At 40.8% G+C, this 22,074-nt stretch overlaps 1 long non-coding RNA gene across 1 annotated transcript in view; it reads right to left on the reverse strand.

Annotated features, from left to right (window-relative positions):
* LOC114037096 overlaps positions 1-16,798 on the reverse strand; it is an 813,500-nt gene extending 796,702 nt beyond the window's left edge. The window contains exon 1 of the long non-coding RNA XR_003568412.1: positions 16,637-16,798. This is a non-coding gene — a long non-coding RNA (uncharacterized LOC114037096). The remainder of the gene's footprint in view (positions 1-16,636) is intronic.
* Positions 16,799-22,074: the final 5,276 nt, after the last annotated feature.

The raw sequence follows: 22,074 nt of genomic DNA on the forward strand, positions 1-22,074 counted from the left end.
CATCATCATCATCATCATCATCATCATCATCATCATCATCATCATCATCATCATTTCATATAGAACTTTTAAGTTTACAGGCTCTTTCTAGGTTATTTAGCTCATTAGAGTCTCATAACAGCCCTGAGAAGTTGATGCTATCTATTATTTGCACCATTTTACAGATGAAAAAACTGAAGTTCAGATAGGGTATAATTTGTCCAGTGTCACATAACTACTAAGTCGCTGAAACAGAATATCCAAGCCTTCCTAACTTTAGATTCAGCATTTTCTATCATCATTCCAATATTTATCCACCTTAGTTTATCAGACTGAGAAAAAAAATTTGACAAAGAAAATACGAGTTAAAATTTAGAAAGTTTGCCTCTCTGTGGACACCCAATAAAGTATTTGGCAGAACCCAAATTAAATGCATCATATTCCCTCTTTGCTTGCCCTAGAAGGAATCACTACTACAAAGTAGACTTTGGCCGCACAGTTACTTGCTCAAAGAGAATGCAGAATGGGATGATCCTATTTCATATAATACATAACTCATTAAAGCATTATTTCTGATTCCACTCATCAACAAAATGGATATTACTGTAATAATAATAACTAGCACTTATTCATTGAAATCCAATAAAGACACAAAGGAAAAATGAAAAAGATAGTTTTTTTCTAGTGATCTCAATTTACAATCTTTTTAATTGGCTGACTTCTTTATGAATGCAATTTTCAGGGTAAACCACTTCCTTTTTTGAATGAAGCTGGTTAGCAATATGGCTTACTGTAAAAGAGGAAATTGAAAGAAAATTAATTTCTCAAAATGAAAAAGTGTGCACTTAAAAATACCTTATAGATGAAGCAAATCACTCTAAAACCTCTTCCTGGCAGCTCAAAATAACACTTCAAATTCCACCTGTAGAGAGAAAAACCACCTAGTACCTGTTAAAAATTTAATGTTATGCTTTGACATGATGTAAAGTGTTTTGTGCTAAAATTATGGCAAATGAATATAGTAAGAGGCACATAGTGGTACAATGCATTCAGAACTGAACCTGAATCAAGAAGTTTTGTTGAGTGTTTCAGCTGTGTCCAATTCTTCATGACTTCATTTGGGATTTTCTTGGCAAAGACACTAGAGTGGTTTTACCATTTCCATTGCCAGCTCTTTTCATAGATGAGGAATCTAAGGCAAACAGGGCTAAGCAATTAGCCCAGGGTCATATAGCCAGTAAGTGTCTGAGGCCAGATTTGAACTCAGGAAAATGGAGTCCTCCTAAAACTAATATAATTTGACTTCTTACTTTCACATACCTCATCCCATCAAAGCCAGGTGATAATTATCCAATCCAGGACTGGGGAACCTAAGGCCTAGAGGGCCACCCCTGATCTAATCTGAATAATTAGACTAATGGAAAAAGATTATAGGAGCTCGTTGCATTTAGAGAAGACAAAGACAGTGACTTGCACCAAGATGATGTCATGGAAGAATCAGATGAAAGAAGTGGGAATTTTTAGCCAGAAAAAGAGAAGATATGGGGAGAGGTGGGTGGGACATGATAGTCATCTTCAAGTATTTGGAGGGCTGGCATGTAGTAGACTCTTTCTACTTGGTTCCAGAGGGCAGAACTAGGGACTGTAGGTAGAACTTGCAAAAAAAAAAAAAAAGTAGGTTTAGGCTTGATAAAAGGTAAAACATTTTTAAAAAATTATAAAAAATATATATGCATATATATATATATCAGTTTTGCTAATCAATAACTCTTTTTTCCTTTTTTAAACAGACTTCAATTTAAGGTATGGCCATCTGTGAGGAGGAAGAAGAAATACAAGGGGAAATTTAGCCCAAATCAAAAGATGTCAATTGGTAATACTTGTTACTTCATAATCATCTTTTAAAAAAAAAATGCAAAAAAAGTTCTTGTGACTATGTAGCTATGTTACCCTTTGTAAGTCATTTAGCTTCAGTTTTCTCACCTGTAAAATGAGGATAGATGCAGAACTGAGGTTTCCTATAGCTTCTGCCATTGTGCCTGCTATAGCTAGAATTATCATGCTTCAACTAAATCAAACTATTTCACTTGCACTACCATAAAGATTTGAGATGATTTTGTTTTGTTTTGTTTTGAATGAAGAGGGGAGGGGTTGATTTAAAAGGGAGAAAAGGATTCCAAGTTCTATAGCTAAGGGTGGAGCCTTTGAGAGTATCCTCAATCTGGGAGTAACAGTAAAAGGGAGATTGCCCATAAACCTCAAGAAACCATCGTGTTAAAAGCAGCTCCCCACTTGTTTTCCAAAATGAGTGTGAAAGTAAAACAGAGGAACCAAAAAGGCAGAAACAAATAGGATTTAGGACTCTGTGCACAGAGTCTCACATTTGGCCTCAGACACTCACTAACAGTGCGACCTTGAGCAAGTCTCTTAACCTGTTTGCTTCAGATTTCCTCAACTGCAAAATGGGGATAATAATATCTCCCTTCAGTAGCTCAAGTGGGTACAGGGAGATGCCATGAGTTACTACAAGGAGCTTCTGACAGTCAGGAGATTTGCCCCTATAAAACATTCCTTAGAACCCTGAGAAATCAACAACCACAATGATGCTCAAATACCTCATCTGTAAAGCAATAAGGGCAGCTAGGTGTTGCAATGGATAGAGTGCCAGGTTGGAGTCAGGAAGACTTATCTTCTTGAGTTAAAATCCAGCCTCAGACACTTACTAGCTGTGTGACCCTGGGCAAGTCACTTAACCCTCTTTTCCTCAGTTTCCTCATCTGTCAAATGAGCTAGAGAAGGAAATGGCAAACCACTCCAATATCTTTGCCAAGAAAACCCCAAATGGGGTCACAAAGAGTCAGACACTACTAAAAATGACTGAACAGCAGCAAAGTAATAAGGCTAAACAAAAGAATCTCAGGATCTTTCCAGAACTAAAAATTCTATAAAATGCTGATGAAATGTCTAACTTTCCAGAGCTGGTGAATGCATCTGTTAGGATGAAAATGGTACTTTACTACTGCCATAGTTTAAATAATCAATTTCAATAGTGAGCACATACTGCTTCAACTATGACAGACACCATAGCATTTTACCTTCTTACCTCCCACTCTAGATAATTAATATCTGTCAAAGAAATCTTTCTACCATGAAGCTTTCTGTTTCACTGGGTTTCTTTTCATTTCAATACTCAAAGGAATAGAGCTGTAATCCAGAGATGAGGCAGCTGGGTCACAAGGTAAGAACACTGCCTTCTTATTAAGTCACTGAACATAGCTACATCTCAGTAGTGGACCAGAAGACAGCATTCTAACAATCCCAGCCCTGCCACTGATTCTATATGTGAGTTTGAGAAAGTTATTTCAGCGTGACTCACTCAACACATTCACAGAATGGGCAGAACTCTGTGCAAACGTCTGAGCTTCTTGTGAAGAGCACAAATGACGGAAGACACTTTGCAGTTATAAAAACTCTGAGCTACGTAATGCAGATAACCCAGATGGCCAGACTCCAATATTAGTAATGTCCTTTGCATTCCTACAAGAAAAAGAACAAAACGAGAATAGGACTAATATCGATTGCCCTCCGAGGCTGGTTCTATAAATAAGGGATAAATCAAGATTAACAAATGGAAGGAAGGGAGGAAATAAGTGTTTATCAAGTGCCTACTATGTGCCAGACATTGTGCTAATAGTTCATTTTATTTCCATAACAACCCTTCGAAGTAGGTGCTATTATCACTCCCATTTTACAGATGAGGAAACTGAAGCAAACAGGGCTAAGTGACTTGCCCAGAGTCACAGAGCGACTAAGTGTCTGAGGCCAAATTTAAACTCGAGTCTTCCTGACTCTAGGCACAGCATTTTAGCCACTGTACCACCTAGCTGCAAATAAAATCACTTCAATACAAGTAAACATTAATATGGTGTAATGGAAAGAGTGCTGGAGTTGGAGTCAGAGGTATGGAATTCAAAAAGAGGCTCACAGCTAGCAGGCTGGCCCCCAGCTGATAAATTCTTGGGCCAGGGAAACCCAACCCATACAAGCTTACCTTGCTATCAGGATGTCAAACATGTTTTTGAACCCAACAATGCCTCAGGATTTTCCAGTCCTGAACTCTGATGTCTTTTATCATTATCAAAATCTTGAAAAATCAGTACAATAACAACAACAACAAAATAGATAGAAAGATTGATAAATGAAAAATGGAAAAATAAAATAAAAAGAGGCAGCTAGGCAGAGCAGTGGATAGAGCACTGACCCTGGAAGTCAGGGGGACCCGAGTTCAAATCCAACCTCAGACACTTACTAGTTGTGTGACCTTGGGCAAATTACTTAACCCTGGTTGTCTCAAAAAAAAAAATTAGTACAACTTCTAACTTCAGGAGACAAAACATCTGATGAATACATCTACTGCCTCTAAGTGGTATTTGTTAAGTTTGTTTTTAATGAATATGTCAACAAGGCAACATTTCAAGCTAAGTTACACATCCTTTGGTGGCTTTCTAAGCCATCATACTGTACAGTAATGTGTTCTCTGCACTGAAATTTCATTCCTTATGGCTGATGAGGGGTGGAACATGCTTTTAGAAGAAATCAAACAGCAGCCATTTGCATCCTTGGAGAAGCTATGGAATGAAAATAATTTGGGGCATGATGAAAAGAATCCTGGAAAGATTGCCTTAAGCTTTTGTGAGTTTGTAAACTTCAAAATTACCTTAAATGGAACACTCCATGGTTTCACAAATCTGATGGTATTATGACAATAATTTTCCCCAGGCATGTACAGTCAAAGACAGAGGCACCATTCAGCTGCTGAGAAACAAATCCTTTTTGCACTAACAAACAAGACAGATCAATTCTGAGTTATAGCAGCGGCCTGTAGAGGAATATGGGTGAGATCTGGGCTCTAGTTATCTCTCTGTCTCTAACAAGCTGTGTGATCTTGAGTAACCCACTTAGCCTCTCTGGTCCTCAGTTTTCTGATTGGTTTCTAAGATGATTTCTGATATTCCTTACAATTCAAAGAAAAAAAATCTAAGTAACTGAAAATGTGTTCTGTGTAGCTCCACTGCTCTCCATAATGTCAGTAAGGGTTCTGTGAACTCTGAGGGTAGATTGAAGCATACTTTCCACCTACTTAATTTTTCTTGCTTTTTTTTTGTTTTGCAACATGGGTAATATGGAAATGTTTCACATCACTTTACATGTATAACTGATATCATAGTGTTTGTCTTCTCAATGGGTGGAGGAGGGGCTGGAGGTCAGGGGAGAATCTGGACCTCGAAATTTTAAAGAATGAATACTGAAAATGAATGAATGAATAATTTTTTAAAATGAGAGGTCAGTGAGAACAATTCAATGCTAATATTTCCCCTCTGAAATTATACATATGCCAACAATACTTGTTAGGTGTGACAAATTTTAGTATGAAAACAGTTATTGTTCCTGACTCCTCTGTATTCCAGGAGTATTTCATGACCCTTAGATTCCCTGACCCAGAATTCTGGGATCCTATAATAATAGCTGACATTTCATGTATTATTTTAAGGATTACAAAGTGCTTTATAAGCATTATCTCATTTGATCTTCACAATAAACCTGCAAGATAAGGGCTATAGAAACTATCATGCCCATTTTACAGTAGGGGGAGGTTAACTGATTTGCCCAATGTTACACTTCTAGTACCTGTCTGAGGAAAGATTTGAACTGAAGCCATCCTGACTTCAAGTCCAGCTACACCACACTATACCACTATACCACACTAATTCCACTGATATATCACAAATCTAAAACTATTTTTTTTTTGTAGTTGGGCTTAAGTGATTTGCCCAGGGTCACACAGCTGGTATTAAGTGTTTGGTCTGAGGCTGGATTTTAACTCAGGTCCTCCTGACTTCAGGGCCGGTGCTCTATCCACTGCGCCACCTAGCTGTCCCTAAAACTATTTTTAAATGGAAAAAAATTACCAAGCATTTGCTATGTGAAAAGCCCTAAGGTAAGTGCTGGGGATACAAGTAGAAAAGCAAGACAGTCTTTACCCTCAAAGAGCATATATTCTTAACAGGGGATACAACAAAAGGAGGGGAGTCGTAGCTGAGGGCAGCTAGGTAGCCCAGTAGATAGAGTGCCCAGCCAGGAGTCAGGAAAATCCGAGTTCAAATTTGACCTCAGACACTTACTAGCTGTGTGACCCTACTTAACCTTGTTTGCCTCAGTTTCCTCATCTGTAAAATGAGCTGGAAAAGGAAATGGCAAACCACTCCAGTGTCTTTGCCAAGAAAACCCCAAATGGAGTCACAAAGAGTTAAACATTGAAACTAATCAACAACAACAATAGCAGCTGAGGTGTGTTTTGGTCTGGGAAGTCATAGAAGTGGGGAATGGACCAATATGACCATTTATTGACATAACTTTTCCAGAAGCAATGGATCCCCCTCCCCTGAATTGGTACCCAAATGTAGCTCTCCCACATCTCAAACTATACTGCAAATCAAAAATCACCAAAATTATTTGGTACCAGATAAAACTAGAGATGCCGGGGCAGCTAGGTGGCAGGGTGGATAGAGCACCCACCCTGGAGTCAGGAGGACCTGAGTTCAAATCCAGCCTCAAACACATAACACTCACTAGCTGTGTGACTCTGAGCAAGTCACTTAACTCCAATTGCCTCACAAAAAAAAAAAAACCCACAAACCTAGAGATGTCAATCAGTGAAACATTAGGTACACAATCTAGAAGCTTACTGTTCAACAGACCCCAAGAAGTGGCTATGGACTCACTAGTTGACAAAAACTACTGGGGAAAATTAGAAAGCAGTCTCTTAGAAACTACAAAGAAATTAATCAATATTTCACCTCATACAACAAAATAAGCTCCAAGTGGATACATAACAAAAAAAAAAAAAAAGGTGGCACAATATGCATATGAAAGGAACAAGGAATAAGTTCTGATGTGTGGATAGAGGAAAAGTTGGTAACCAAAAAAAGGGTGAGGGAGAAATACAGAAGATAAAACAGACAATTTTGATTATATAAACGTTTTTGCATAAACAAAACCAATGAAATTAAATTTAGAAAGGAAAGAGATAATGAGGAGGAAAAAATATTTGCAGCAAGTTTCTCTGATAAAGGTCTCATATCCAAGGAACTGATTGAAATGTATAAGACAAAGAGCCATTCACCAATAGATAAATAGTCAAAGGATAGGACCAGGTGGTTTTCAAAGGAAGCTATCAACAACCCAACCTATCAAAACCCATATGAAAAAGAAAGTCACCAATCACCGATAATCATAGAAATGCAAATTAAAGCAACACTGAGATTCTACCTCAAACCCATTGGATTAATAAAGGTGACAAAAGAGGAAAATGACAAAGGTTGGAAGGGCTAAGGTAAAACAGACACTAATGCACTCTTGGTAGAGCTGCAAATTGGTTCAATTTGGAAAGCAATTTGGATTTATGCCTTCAAAGTCACAAAGTCACCCTTTCATCCAGTGCTATCACTACTAGACCTGTACATCAAAGAAACCAAAGAAAGAGGAAAGATACCTGTATGTACAAAAATAATTATAGCAGCTCTTTTTGTAGCAACAACAAAATCTGGAAACTAAGGAGGTGCCCACATATTGAGGAATGGATTATGATATATGATTGCAGTGGAGTGTTATTGCATTGTAATAAATGACAAAACAAGTAGTTCAGAGGAAACTTAAGACTTCTATGAACTGAACCACAAGAACTAGGAGAACAATTTATACAGAGACATCATTAAAAAAAAAAAGCAACAGATTTGAAAACACTGATCAATGTGATGAGAAAACAGTTCCAAAGGACTAAAGGTAAAACATCTTGCCCACCTGTTATCACATAAGTGATGGATTGAAAATGTAGAACCAGCTTATTTTGTACATTGTTCCAAATTAATTTTAATAAATTACATTGTCATATATTTATGTTCTCTCTATATATTGTAAAAAAGCAACTGTATCCTAATACTTAGCTTCAGATGATTCACTGTAATGGTATCTAAATCTTAGTGCAATAGTTAATGGTACTTAAAGCACATGATGGGTTATAGCATTTCTAGAAGCAGGAAAAACACTAGCACACTTAGTGTTGTAGTGTTTTATGCATGTAATGCCTTTGGAAATTACTGCCAAGTATTAGAATTTTTGATGTATAAATAATGACTAGATGTCATTTATATTTAATAAGCTCTTCATAAAAACCCACCAACAAATGGAAAGCCCTTCCTTATGAGGGCTTTAGAAGTCTTTTTCGTCATTAGCTTTCTTGTAAAGTAAACTTGATGTAACACCTATATAGAAAAAAAAAGAAAGCAAATGTAGAACCAGACACGTTTTTGGACATGGTCATCGTGGAAGTTTGTTTTGTTTAACTATTCATATTTGTCATAAGGGTTTTTTTAGTTGCTCAATGGGGGGAGGAGTAGGAGGGAGAGAAAATAAATATTTGTTAATCTGGAAAAATAACATTAATTTTTAAAATAATAATAAGGTAACATTTAATGGACAGTTCTTCTGAATCGGTTGAGGAAAAGCGATTGCCCTTATAAGAATCTGGTAAAAATCAAATATACTTATCTCTATTCAAAATCAAAGCCACGCAAGTCTTCTAGACTGTGAGTTACTTGTTAGTGAGTTTCAGTGCATTAGACTGTTGTTGTTATTCAATCATTTCAGTCATATCCAATTCTCTGTGACCCTACTTAGGGTTTTCTTGGCAAAGATACAGGAGTGGTTTGCCATTTCTTTCTCTAGCTCATTTTAGAGAAGAGAAAACTAAGATAAACAGTGTTAAGTGACTTGTCCAGGACCACACAGCTACTAAGTGTCTGAGGCCAGATTTCAACTCAGGAAGATGAGTCTTCCTGACTCCAGGCCTGGAGCTCTGTCTACTGTACTACAGCTGCCCCAAGATTAGATTACCTTGTGTTAAACAGCTTGACACGATACTGAGCCACATTAGAACTGAGATTTATATTTATATTCCTATCCAAGGAGCTAGGCCTGACTGTCCAATTCTAAATCTAAGGCTAGATTTTAACCTTCACAGTATGACCCTGCAGTGAACTAGTGCCCAGTAGCCAGTGCAGTTGCTTCTGCATAGTTGGTGCTGGTAAATGTTCAGTGGAAGACTGCTGGTAGCATCATGTTCACTGATTCACACTCTTTCCACGTTATTCCCCTTCATCCCCTCCATGGTTCAGTCAAGACGGCCTTCTTGTTTCCTCTTCCATCATGGAGCCTCCCAGGCCCAGAATGTCCATTACCTCCTCACTCCTGCACCTCTTAGAATTCCTAGTTTCCTTCAAAGCTCAGTTCAAATGCAAGGCCCCACATGACATCATTCCTGATAGTACCTCCTCCAGCTGCTACTACCTCCTCCCTCAAATTGCCTCCTGTACTTACTTGGTATATGCTTACATGCATACACAGTATCTCCCCCAATAGAATGCAAGGTTGATTTTTTTGAGCATATATTCCCTAGAAGCTAGAATAATAGACACTTAATATTGTTTGACTGTTAAAACTCTTCATAACCTGGCCCCTTCCTACCTTTCTAGTCTTCTTACATGTTACTCCCCCGTGTGTTCTGTAGGCTAGTAACAGTGGCCTCCTAGCTGCTCCCCAGCTAGATGTCCCCCAAGTCTCTTCCTCCTCATCTCCTGACTTCTTTCAAGTTCAGCTAAAATCCCACATTCTGCAAGAAGCCTTTCCTGGTCCCCCTTAATGCTAGTGACTTCCCTTTGAGTCTACCCCCAATTTATCCCGTATAGATCTTGTTCGTACATTGTTATTTGCCTGTTGTCTCCCCCATTACATCGTGAACTGCTTGAGAGCAGGGACTAGTTTTTGCCCTTCTTTTTATCCCCAGTGCTTAACACAGTCCCTGGCGTATAATATTTATTGGACTGGATTCAATTAAGACTACTAGCCAGGGTTGTCACAGGAAGGACAAACATGATTTGGCTTCTGGCTTTTCAATATAGTAATGCTAGTGAGGAGGATAAGTACCTGATATTTATATTGTATTTTAAGGTCTACAAAGTGCCTTCACAATCAGTTCTCTCATATGCGGCTACATATTTATCCTTTTACCTTGGCACATAGCACTGTCAAGGAAAAAGAAAAAGTTGCTTTAAAGAATAAAAGAATTGGTGGGGAGATCTCCTAGATGGAACTCTTTTCCCCTCCTTCACAAAGAATCTCTCTTTGCCCCATACTTCCCTGAGGCAACAGACCTCTATGTCAAGGGTGTTTATTCTATCTCAGCAACAGCATCACCATTACAGAGAGACTACTATGGGCAAGACGAGTAGAGCCAAAGTCCCACTGAAGAATCACCCACATCCTCCTCCTCCCTTCCTTTTGCTTCCTCTCCCCTGAAACAGCAACCCCCTAGAGGAAAGAAGTGGGTGTGGTACAGCCAGCACCCTCCTCCTGACATTGCCACTTCAAATATATTGAAGCATCCAGAGTGGGTGGACCTTTCTCCTTTTGTCAGGCCAGCAATACAGGAAGGAAAATGGGTGTGGACAAAAGGGAGAGCCTACACTAACTACTACCCATCAATGTTTGAGGAAGAGGGAGTAGAGGAAGGATAAATGCTCCCTCTCACGTTATCCTCAAGCTCTCCAGAAGGTCTTCATCGAAGGTCTCCAAGCAAGGGCTGGAGGGCTACTTATTGGGTGTGTTGGAAAAGAGTGTTTGATTGAGGATGGGTTAAACTAGATGGCCACCCAAGTCCCCTCCAATTCAGTTTCTGTGGTCCAGGTACATCCCGCCACCACCCATACAGGAAGGAAGAGAAACACCAAACATACACACCCACTTTATCATCATCATCATCATCATTAGAATGACTCTAGGAAAGGGAACTGTTTTTCACAATCCTACCATCATAGTAAAGAGTAGTAGTGAAGGCAGAGGTAGAAGAGACCAATTCCCTCCCACCCCACCACAACTACCAGCAGCAGCTTTCTTACTTGTAGAAGCAATTCTACAATAGGAAGTAGACTTTTTGGCTCTGTCACCAAGAAAGGAAGCCTAGTAACCATCACCAAGTTCCTTAACACCAGGATCATAGGAAGTACAGTGTGGGGAGGAGTGAGGGAAGGAGGTGGACAGGACAATAACACAAAATGGGAAAATATGTCCCTTCCTCTAAGGACTATATGGCTAGGTCCTGGTTCTCCTAACCCCTCACCTACAGAGAAATGGAGCAGAGGGAGGGTGGAAAGCAGTACTAGTCAGAGCACCCACTACAAGAGGTCCCTACCCAACAAAGAGATTGATATCTATTGGTATGGTAGACCTCAAAGCCTTACCTGGTAAACCTCCCAGCTGGTTACTTCTGCCTCCTATCTATCACACCTCCCTCCCTCTCTCTCTTTCTGAATATCTCTCTCTCTCTCAACAGCACCCTATAAAGAGCTGGTAGCCTCAACTAGCCAAATGATGAAACTCCAAGGAACTTCAAAACCTCTGAACCATTCTGTCAGACCATGACCTCCCATAACTCCCAAAGTTCTTTATCCTGGAAGCCTCTCTTTCTACCTGCTGGGATTCTGAATATCTATTAAGCCATCAATTCCTTAGTCTAGGATCTGGACTTGCACCCCAGGTCCGAGCTCCCTTCCCAGTTACCTGCCGTCATTATCTGGTCCTGTTTGACCCAGATAAGAACCTTACAAACACCCACCTAGCTTCACCCAAGTTGAGCATTTAACTCTATCCAGGACACCAGCAGACTGCCCTGTGTCCATTTTCCTTGACACACCCTCATTTTGTTATTTCCTCCCAAGTCTGATTGCTTCATTTTCTCTCTATCTGTTGCTATCCAATGATGCTCCACCTGCCAACCTTGCCTGTTCTTTTCTTAGAAGCCTGATGACCCTGTGGTCTAAAACCCAGTCCCATAAAGAGGTAGAGAGTAGAAAGCAGAAGAGTAGACATACTGGTATGTCAGGGTAAAGAAGAAATTGCCCTGCAGGAAAGAATATCTTGGGGCTCCCTCAAAGAAACTTTCCTTGGGGTTTTATAGCTGAAGTTGAGGAGAGTCTGTACCAGGCCTAGTTCAAAGTCAAAGGTGAAAAATTTAGTGACAGGCAGAATACATGGGCCCACTACCTAACAATATAGCTATTCCAGTTTTAGACAGCTCTGGGAAGTGGTAGAAAAGGTGTAGCGTTTGGAGTAAAAGAACTCGAGTTTGAAACCTGCCTCTGATATCAATTATATGTTCTTAGACTACCCACTTTACCTTTGAAGGTCTCAGTTTCCTCCTTTAGCAAATGAAGGAATTAGACTAAATTGCCTCCAAGATCCTTTCTTAATCAGCTCTGATTCTTTCGTATGAGGCTCTTGTTAGCCTGAGCTGCTCAATAGACAATCTCGACCATTAATGCTTAAGGTTATCCATGCACCCGTAGATTGATTAAAAACCAAGAGTCCTTAACATTTTTTGTTTCATAGATTCCTTTGGTAATCTGGTAAAGCCTATGGATTCTTCTCAAAATTATGTTTTTAAATACATAAAATATATCTATCAAGGAAACCAATTACAATGAAATAGTGCTATTAATTTTCTTTAAGTTCATGAATCCAAGATTAAGAACTTCTTTAAATTCATGATTTATGGAGACTTAATTTAGTCATAGAACCTTAGATTTGGAAGTATCTTAGAGGTCAGCAGGTCCAATCTCTGAATCAATTCGGAAATTATTTCTATAGTACTCCTCACTCACAGGCATTCAGCATCTGCTTGAATACTTCTCATAACATCAAGCTCCTTACTTAATAAAAAGCCCATTCCAGTTTTCAACAACTCTGATTTTTCAATAATTCTTCTCTGGAGCCAATTAGGCCTTCCTGTACCTTCTCTTGGTTAGCCCTAGTTTTGTCTTTCAGAGTTATACAATGTAACTCCAATCCCACTTCTGGGCTGACAGCATAGCATTTCATATTGACTGGTTCAGAATAAATATAAATAGCAATTGTTTCTGTTTTGGCCAGAAATCCCAAGGATCTTCCCCTGTCAGATCGACTTAAAAAAATTTTTTTTTAAATTTTTGACTAGGTAAAGAGGCCATTCATTCTCTGCCTCAATTTTTATTAAGCCTTAATCACTGAATGGGTGTTGCCTCAGTCAAACTGAGACCTGTTAAAGACCTTAACTTGAAAAGACCAAGGTCCCCCACTGCATCATCCTGATCTATATCTGGCCACTGGACCCAGATAGCTCCAGAGGAGAAAGTGAGGCTGGTGACTTTGCACAGTCCTCCCTCACTTAAATCCAATTCACTTGCATTTCATTGCATCACCTCCTGATGTCATAGTCCTTTACCAGAAAGAAGAATAAACAACAAATAACAATAGCATTTCATATCATGGAACACAGCTATCATATTCCCTCTAAATCCTGCAACTGTTCTTCATAGAATCTGGTTTCTGAACCCTTAACCATACTACCCCCCTCCTTCCACATACTCTAGTCTATCAATATCTCTCTGGTACCAAGATGGAACTATAATATTCCAGATGTAATCTGACCAGTATAGGGACTTTCCAGGCTGGAAGATTAACGTGTGTGCCTAGAGCAGCTATTTCTCCAAAAGTCTATTCCTAAAGTTCTTCTAACTTTATGACTGCAAGGCAGGTGGCATTAGTGGTACCTTTTTTGATTCCTTGTTCTCTCTACTCCCTCTGACCTACCCTGAACAGTCCAGCCCTTGGCCTTCAAAGTTATAGTGACTGTAAGACATTGGTCCATCAAGTTTACTATCATATTTCCTAGTTATACTCAGAGTATAGTGCCAATTTTTCATGCTGCTTCACAGCTGCAGAGGCCTTGTATGCATGCACATATGGGCATGTCTACACATATACACAGACACAAAATCAGGTTGGATCTAAGGAGAAGATATCTTACCAAGGAACATGATAACTGTCTTCCCATATATAAAGAGTTGTTGTGCATAAGGGGATCATTATGATCAATGGGGAAAGTTACACAGAGGTAGAGTTGATTCAAAGAAGATCTTTTTAACAATTAGTTATCCGAAACTAGAATGGGACCTGTTATGAGGTAGCAAACTCGCTGTCACTATACATATCCAACTCTGACATTTATTATCTGTACCATTCTAAGCAAATCACTTTAACCTCTATGTGCCTTAAGCAATTCCCTAGGATTTAAAAGAGATGCCATGGTCAACATGGTATGATGAAGTGCTAGATTTGGAGTCAGAGAATCTAGGTTCAAAGGCTGCATCTATTAATTTACTACCTGCATGTCCTTGGCTAACACAGTTAACCTTTCTGGGCCTCAGTTTCTTCATCTGTAAAATGAGGGGGCCAGATTTAATGGTCTCTAAGGTCTCTTTCAATATAACATCTATGACCCTGTGATCAAAGGAGGAAGCATGGTAGTGGATAGAAAGTTACCCTGGGAGTCAGGAAGGTCAGGATTCAAGCCCCACTACTGATACATACTGGTTGTGTCACCCTGGGTAAGTCATAACCTCTACAGGCCTCTACCCAAATAGACTGGTTGAGATAGAAAGCCTCACTAAGAGCTCCCTAAGCAGATAAAATCTCAGATCTGGTTTAAAAAATTATCTGCCAAGTCATAGACAGTTTGTGATCTGTGTCAGTACAGTGAGGTTCTAAACTGAGTTTCTTAACCATTGAGGAAATCACAGATCTAATCTAATTACTAATCTAATTCCTGAAGGCAAGGTTTCACCATACTTCCCTTTTGCATTGTGTATCACTATCCACCAAAGTCTTCAAGCCAGGACTGTGGAACACGTGCATGAAATAAGCACCTGAATTACATGAAGAATCAGATTTTCTGCAATTAAAAATAGGAACATTTAGAAACAAATTTTAAAGTGCTCTTCATTGTACCAGTGGACACATGGCAATCTAAGGACAAAAGGCTCTGCCTACATTGCCCACTTGTTATACGGAGGAGAGCACTGGGTAATCAGACTGGAACCAAAAATCAAATGTTAAAAGAGAAATGAAAAAGGTTCTGATGAAAGCATCACAAGCATGACTTTGCAATTTTCTGACTCTGTTTCAAATAAAATAACTAGACCAGAACTTTCTAAGTGTCATCAAAACCCCATTTTGATTCTTAAACAAATACAACTTAATACAAATGACCAGAGAACACACCTTCTGATCAAGAATTGGATTGATTCTACATTCCTAAGGAAACCTTTTGCTGGCAGTCATTAATAAGATGACAGCCCTCCCCCACATCCCAAGCATGAAAAAACTGTCTCAGAGCTAAGAATCTGAAGAGGGGATGGGTGTGTCTAAATGGCCGATTTGAAAATTCATTCATAATGTGCATTCTTCTACAGGAAGTGTGTCCCTGGCTGATCTGAGACTTTCTACCCGATTGCAGCAGCTTTCCTTTCAAAGTTTTTTTTATTTCTCACTAAGATTAGGGACAGCCCATCTGAATCCAGAGGATGTGTGGGCTGTGATCCACCAGGAGGCAGCAGTAAAAAGAAAGGAGAAAGCCAGCGAAGAAAAGTAGTTTGAGATTAAGAATAATTATCACATTACAAATCTGTAAAAAGTGGGATTTTTTTCCCCATTTACCCATAAAAATGTTTTGAAAATGACCCACTTTAGATTAGGGTCCTAAATACATAGGACCTTCTCCTTGGAGCAGGGAGGATACCAATGACAATTTCTCTGCCTCGTGATTACTGAATGTCCTAAACCAGTTGGCCCCAGGTTATAATTTAGACAACGTTTCCTGATACTGGTAGTCAGTCCTCATAGGTAACGTGGAGGGAATGATCTTATACTGCATTCCCCTCCATGCCAGATCTTCCACAACATTTCAAATGTCTGAATCACTCTTCCCTCCCCCCACCCGCCCGCCCCAGACTGCCTCGGGTTCTTTGGGTGGGGGAGGGGGTGTTTGTGGTATAAATAGGAAAGAAGGGGAGGTAGTTGGGGGGAGGGGCAGAGCAATTTTTATCAGACTTCCCAGGTGGGAAAGGAAAGGAAGAGCCAACTATATTCGACATCATCAGGTAATAAGCAGGATAGATGCTGCCCCTTCCCCTACCCCTTCTTGTGGGGGAAGGGATAAGTCCAGGCTTACAGTTGCCCAGGGTTAGCGATTGACTCACCTAGTCCCGTGTACGTGTACATTATTCAGAGAAACTCGACAAAAAGGAAAGTGAGGCAGCCTACCTTTAACCACCCTACCAACTCTCACTTACGCAGCCAGGCAGCCGACAAGCAGAAGTTGTAACTTCTCCCAATAACCCAGCTCTTTCTCACCATGCAGCTGCCCACTCAGTTTTAGCCCCACTTCTAAGCTCTATGGAAGCCCTTAGATCCCCACTGAGTCCAGTGAGGGGGAACACGCCTGCTCCAGGAGGAGCCCAGTCTTTTCCCACCCACGGACCTCAAATGCCCCCTCCCCCACCATCATATTAGGGGAAGGAGGTGGTGAGCAGGCAATGATTTGGGGTCAAAGGCGGGAGGAGAAAAAGAGAACTATGACAGATAGTGTACTGGAGGAAAGTTGAAATTGAGGGGAGGATAGAGGAGAGGCTGCTCCAAACCTAGCTGGAGCGCAGTCGTCCCAGCTTACCTCTGCAGGGGAGGCTCTGGGTGGGCTCTGGGAGGCTGGCTGGGTGATGTACCTCTCACCCGGGGCGAGAGCTGATTCGACACATCCTTCCATTTCTGCCCACCCTGGCCACCCCGAGGGGCCTGCTGCTCCTGGGCGCCCCCATCCCTCTGGGCTGGGTCCTGTTCCCCCATTCCCTCCTCCTTACAGCTGCTGGTGACTCCTTCCTCCAGGCGAGCGCAGCCACCCGGCTATTTGTAACGGGCGCCAGAGGAGACGTCAGAAGAGAAACTCCCCACTTGTGTGCCGCGGTTATTGGTGCCCGCGCTCGCTACTGGTTTGTTTCAAATTTGGGCGAAATCTCGAAAAGGAAACCGGAAGCCTTTCTTTTTCTTCTCTCCGGCTTCTTCATTCTTCCTCTGTGCCTCATTGTGTTTCCCCAGCCCCCAACTCCAGATTCTCCTGGCCTGTGGCCACCGCTCCCCTGTTTCACTGGCCCAGATCACGGGTGGGGTCGCCTTCCTCCCACTTGGAGCAGCTTCCTACACCCGGCAAAGATGGTCAGCTCAGAAGAGATGGGAGCAGCACTGGCACTGGCCAGACCCAGAGGATAAGGGGATGTGAAGCTTGCTCCCCCACTCCACCTCCACTCCATCTTTTCTTTCTAGAGTATCAAAAAAAACTAAGACAGGGATGTCCCCACTGTATCTCCTGTTAGTCCCTTTGTTAGGTCGAAAAGCCCTCCTCCTTCCAGCCACGTGTACAAATGTGTTTAAAAGATATCCAGCCCACCCCTATGAACCAGGGACTCCCAACAGCCCTCTGCACCTGCGTGCACTTCAGTGGGGTGGATCACTGCCGAGACAGATAATGCCAGGAAAAGTGGGGTAAATGCTAATTTCTTCCCCGATAAGAGGGAGAAAATCATAAGACTTCTCAGAAATACATTGAAAGTGTCCTTGGTGGACTTTAAGACGAGTGACCAAGTTTGGTCAACCTGGACATCCAGGACACAGGCTGCAGGTGTGGAGGCAAACATACCTGTTCTCTAAGCAGAGCAGCTGGCTCTGGTCCTGGCTCGTGGCCCACACAGCTGATTCCTCTTCTAGGTTTTAAGACAGAAGTGGGAGAGGGCGGGGGATGGGCAAAGGGACTGCTTCCCCTATTAGGATAGACTCCGAACGAGGACATTACTTCACGGCATAGAGAAGGGCTCTTAGAGAATATGGAAAAGTATTAGACCCAGTCCCCTGACAAATAGGCACTTGTCGAATAGGGAAGTCTCATATATCCAGGAAATACCTCAGGGTAAAAAGGTGGATCTGACTACTGATCTATGGTGACATATACCTACAGAACTGAGAAGACAGCATAGGCGCAAAACTGAAAGGGGATGTAGTCCTTCAGAAGAGGAAGACGGAAAAGACTCATTAGATCTTAGAGAGGTACTTGAGGGGAAGATCCACAGAGGGAAGATTCATAGATGGAGGACAATAACTGAAGCATCCATCTCTTTGAGACTCAGTTTCTTAATTGATCAAATAAGGGGGTTGGACCAAATGACCTCTAAGATCCTCTATAGTTCCCAAGTATTACAGTATTAGTGTATTCAGCCTGAAGACCTAGGAGTTCAAGCAAGGTTATTGTTTAAAATTTTTTTTTTTATTCCACATCTCCAATTACACTGACAGGGAAATAGCCTCACTACATAGGAATTAGTGAAAAGGAAATTTGGCACACCAAAAATAATACCACAGGCAAGGGTAGTTTTTTTGGAGCCTGGGTTTTGTTTTTGTTTTTTTGGTTTCTTTTTCTTTCTTTCTGTCTTTTTTTTTTTTGAGAGGTTTTTGTTTTGTTTGGGTTTTTATGGATTAAGCTGGTTGGGCTGGTTTTTTGGAGGGTGTTGGGGAGGGGTGAATGTTAGTAGTAATATCTACAGATTTCACTGATTTAGGGGATAGGAAACTTCTCTTGTAACAAAATAGGCTATAACACTTAGAGTGTCAAACAAAGTGCTCTTTTGCTGTGCTCTGATATTAGACAAATAATTAGGAGCAAGAAAAGTTAATTAAAGAACAATGAAAACCTCCTCACCCTGGCTTATGAGAAAGACCAGAGAGAGCCAGAGATGGAAAGTCCCAATAAAAAGCAGAAATCTTTTCAGTAAGTCCCCAGAATCTTTGGATATGGTGTCTGGTTATCAGTGTTGAAGATAACAAGTCATTCAGTTGTCTCTGGTGGCCAAAGGTATTACCTTTGGGGGTTCATGAGATGCAAGATATATTGAGATCCTATAATGTCAAGGACAATCTTTCCCCCCTTTCCTCAACTCCTTCTCCCTCAAAAAAAAAAAAAGAACAGAAAAAAGTCTGGTGTTGTGGCATGAGAGAGATGAGAGAAGTAGACCTTTAATTTTACTGCTAGAGGGAAGTAACTCTCAGATGAGAACTTCCTCTATCAATGCAGGTTTGAAACAGAATGGTCTAGAATATTGAGAGGTTAACTGATTTCTCCAGGCTGACACAGTGCACATGCGTCAGGGACAAGGTTGGAAGCCCTACCTCTTGGAAGCATCGAGTATGTGAAAGGAAATAGTAGGAGATAAGCCTAGAAAGGCAAGGGGGTGCCAGATTGTGAACATCTTTGAGAATGTACAAGGGTGCACTTGACTTGGTAAATGTTGTCTTAATCCAAATGATTAGGTTCTGAGGAAACCTGAGGTTTGGCAAATGAAGTATGTTAAGGGTCACTTTGCTTACCTAGGGTTAGGCAGACACAGAAGTCAGCAGTCCCACATAGCACCCCAGCCCTGGTGAAGAAATAGCTGGTACCAAGAATCTGATCCACACAGGACTTGGAACTCCCATAAAGTTGAGGAACCCAAATCCTTAAGGAAGTAACTAGGTGAAGGAGTTATAGTTTCAATTGATACTCTAGATTAGGGGTGGTGAACCTTCTACCTCAAGGCCACATGTGGCCTTCTAGGTCCTCAAGCCCTTTCACTGAATCCAGTGAATTTGTTCCACAGAACAAATCCTCTTAATAAAAAGATTTGTTCTGCAAAACTTGGACTCAGTCAAAAGGTCGTGTCCACTAATCAATTGGCTGACTGACTGACTTGTAATGCTCACCCCAGGTGTGGCAGCTTGAGGTGCTAAGTGTGAGTGTGAGTAACACTAATGTTTTCAACCTTGGGCACTAGATAAATGGTAATACCACCAGCAGATTATAATATAGTCAGAGAATCGGGTTTAGTGGAAAGGATACAGAAATAAGATCGCTTTTAAATATGCTGAGCTTGAGGTGGAACATTCAGCTAAAGGTGTTATGTAGACATTTGGAGATTTTGGTCCAGAGCTCAGAAGAGAGGTCAGAATTTTAAATATACATTTGGGAATCATCTTCATGAAAGTGACCACTGAAGTCATGAGAATGAACCAAGTTGCTAAAGGGCAAAGAGGAACAGGGGCCAAGGACAGAACCTCCTTGAGGAACACCTGCCCTTAGGGGTTAGGAATAGGACAGCAAAGAAATGTTGGTCCTCTCTTCTCAACTAGATTATGACTTCCTTGAGGGTGAGGACCATGTCTTAAACTCTTTCTGTACCTTTTAGAGCCTGGCACAGCGCTGATCACATTGTATGAAGGAACCACCCAACCTCAGAGTCAGAAAAGCTTTCAGAGGTCATCTAGTCCAACATGCACCGATAAGAATCCTTCTTATAATATCCCTGATAAGTGGTTATCTAGCCATTGTTTAAAGACCTATAATGCAGTCAAGGGGAGGGAGGGACTCATTACCTCCTAAGACATGACATTCAACTTTTGGGATAGTTCTAATTGTTAGGAATTCCTGAGTCTCCTAGTCAAAAGTGACTGGTCACAAGAGGAATTTCCTGCAACTATGTTCTTTTTAGAGAAAATGACCACCAATAGGTGGATGAGTCCAAGCCATGTCCTAGCTTATCAGAAGACATGTACTGGAAAGAGTTCTTAAGACAGTGTAGAGCTGAAGTGAAGGTGAAATGGGAGTTGTAATGGTCTCATTATTTAAGTCTTTGTCAATGTGCACTTCTGAATCTTTTGCAATATAAACATTTCTCATTGTTCAGGAAATAAATAGCTATCCTATACGTGTTCTACATTGTATATTAAGTACCTTTCTAATCCCTTTAGGAGAGACTCTATGAGCAAAGCAAACTTGTGGTAGCTCAAAAGAAATATGAGATGTGCAAATTTAGAAACATCTCCCTCCCAAATGATCATATGGACTCTTTGGGCCTGCTCTGTGGTATCGAGATGCTTGGCCACAACAGGACACACTGTACATTGATCTCTATATCAAGAAGTCATTTTGGTCCTCTTCGAGCACAAAGGATAAAACAACAGGGGAGACCTTAGAAGTGAGTCAAACCTAAACTTTAGATGATATTGTCTGGGGTTGAGGCATAAAGAGCCAGGGATGATGACAAGAACCTGATCCTTCTCTTTAGAGGCCAAGCTCTCACAGGACTGAATATGGTCCACATGAGCCTAGAGCTGGACCTCTTAATGAAATAGGACATGCCCAGCCTGCCTTGGACAATGGTACTTTGTAATCACATCTACATTAATATTAAAATTTCAACTTGTGGTGGCAGAGAGAGAGAAGGTAGCCCTATATTTTTCTTTTACTAAAATGAATCACCCTATTTTGGAAATCTCTTTTTCATTGTCGATGGGAAGTCAAAACTAACCCCATGTTTCGCCTTCCTTTACTCTATGTGTCTAATAAGATCAACAAAAAACTAGAGAACACCCTCTCTTGGACCATTAAGACCAATAAGAGAGTAGCCATTTAAAGAGTCCCTGTCCCCTCCCTTGAAATGCAACAAACTGCCCTCCAAGGCCAGTAAGCTTACCATAACTATGCTTTATCTGTACACTATAAGTACCTATGGGATATAGCTCATATCCAGGGGTCCATTTGCCTCATAAAGACACCTTTCTCTATATGCCAATTGATGCAGTTTCCTGCTGAGGCTTATCATCAGTGGCTAAAAGAAATCCTCTCATTGACTTGTATCAGAAGTTGTCAGCAGTAGGTTTTCTTTCCATGACTTATCTACTCCTTCTATTTCTTCGCCCCGAGGTCAAGCAAAACAAGTCTAACACCTTTCACGTGACAGCCCTTCAAATACAAGACAACTTTCAGGTCCACCCTAAAACTTCTCTTCTCCAATCGAAACATTCCCAGTTGCTTCATTTCATCCTCATCTGGCATGATCTCAAGACCTTTCCACGTCTTGGTCACCTTTCTCTGGAGGATCTCCAGCTTCTCAGAGTTTTCCCAATAGTAGGTTCTTGATAAGCAATAATTATCAGAAGAGTTCTAATTATCATAGAACTTTCTCTCTGTCTCTTGAATGCTCCCAATATAGTTATAATCTGAACTCGGGTGACAATTTTCTATGAGGGATC

Source organism: Vombatus ursinus, unplaced genomic scaffold (assembly GCF_900497805.2).
Source record: "Vombatus ursinus unplaced genomic scaffold, bare-nosed wombat genome assembly UNPS02010219.1, whole genome shotgun sequence".
NCBI lineage: Eukaryota > Metazoa > Chordata > Mammalia > Diprotodontia > Vombatidae > Vombatus > Vombatus ursinus.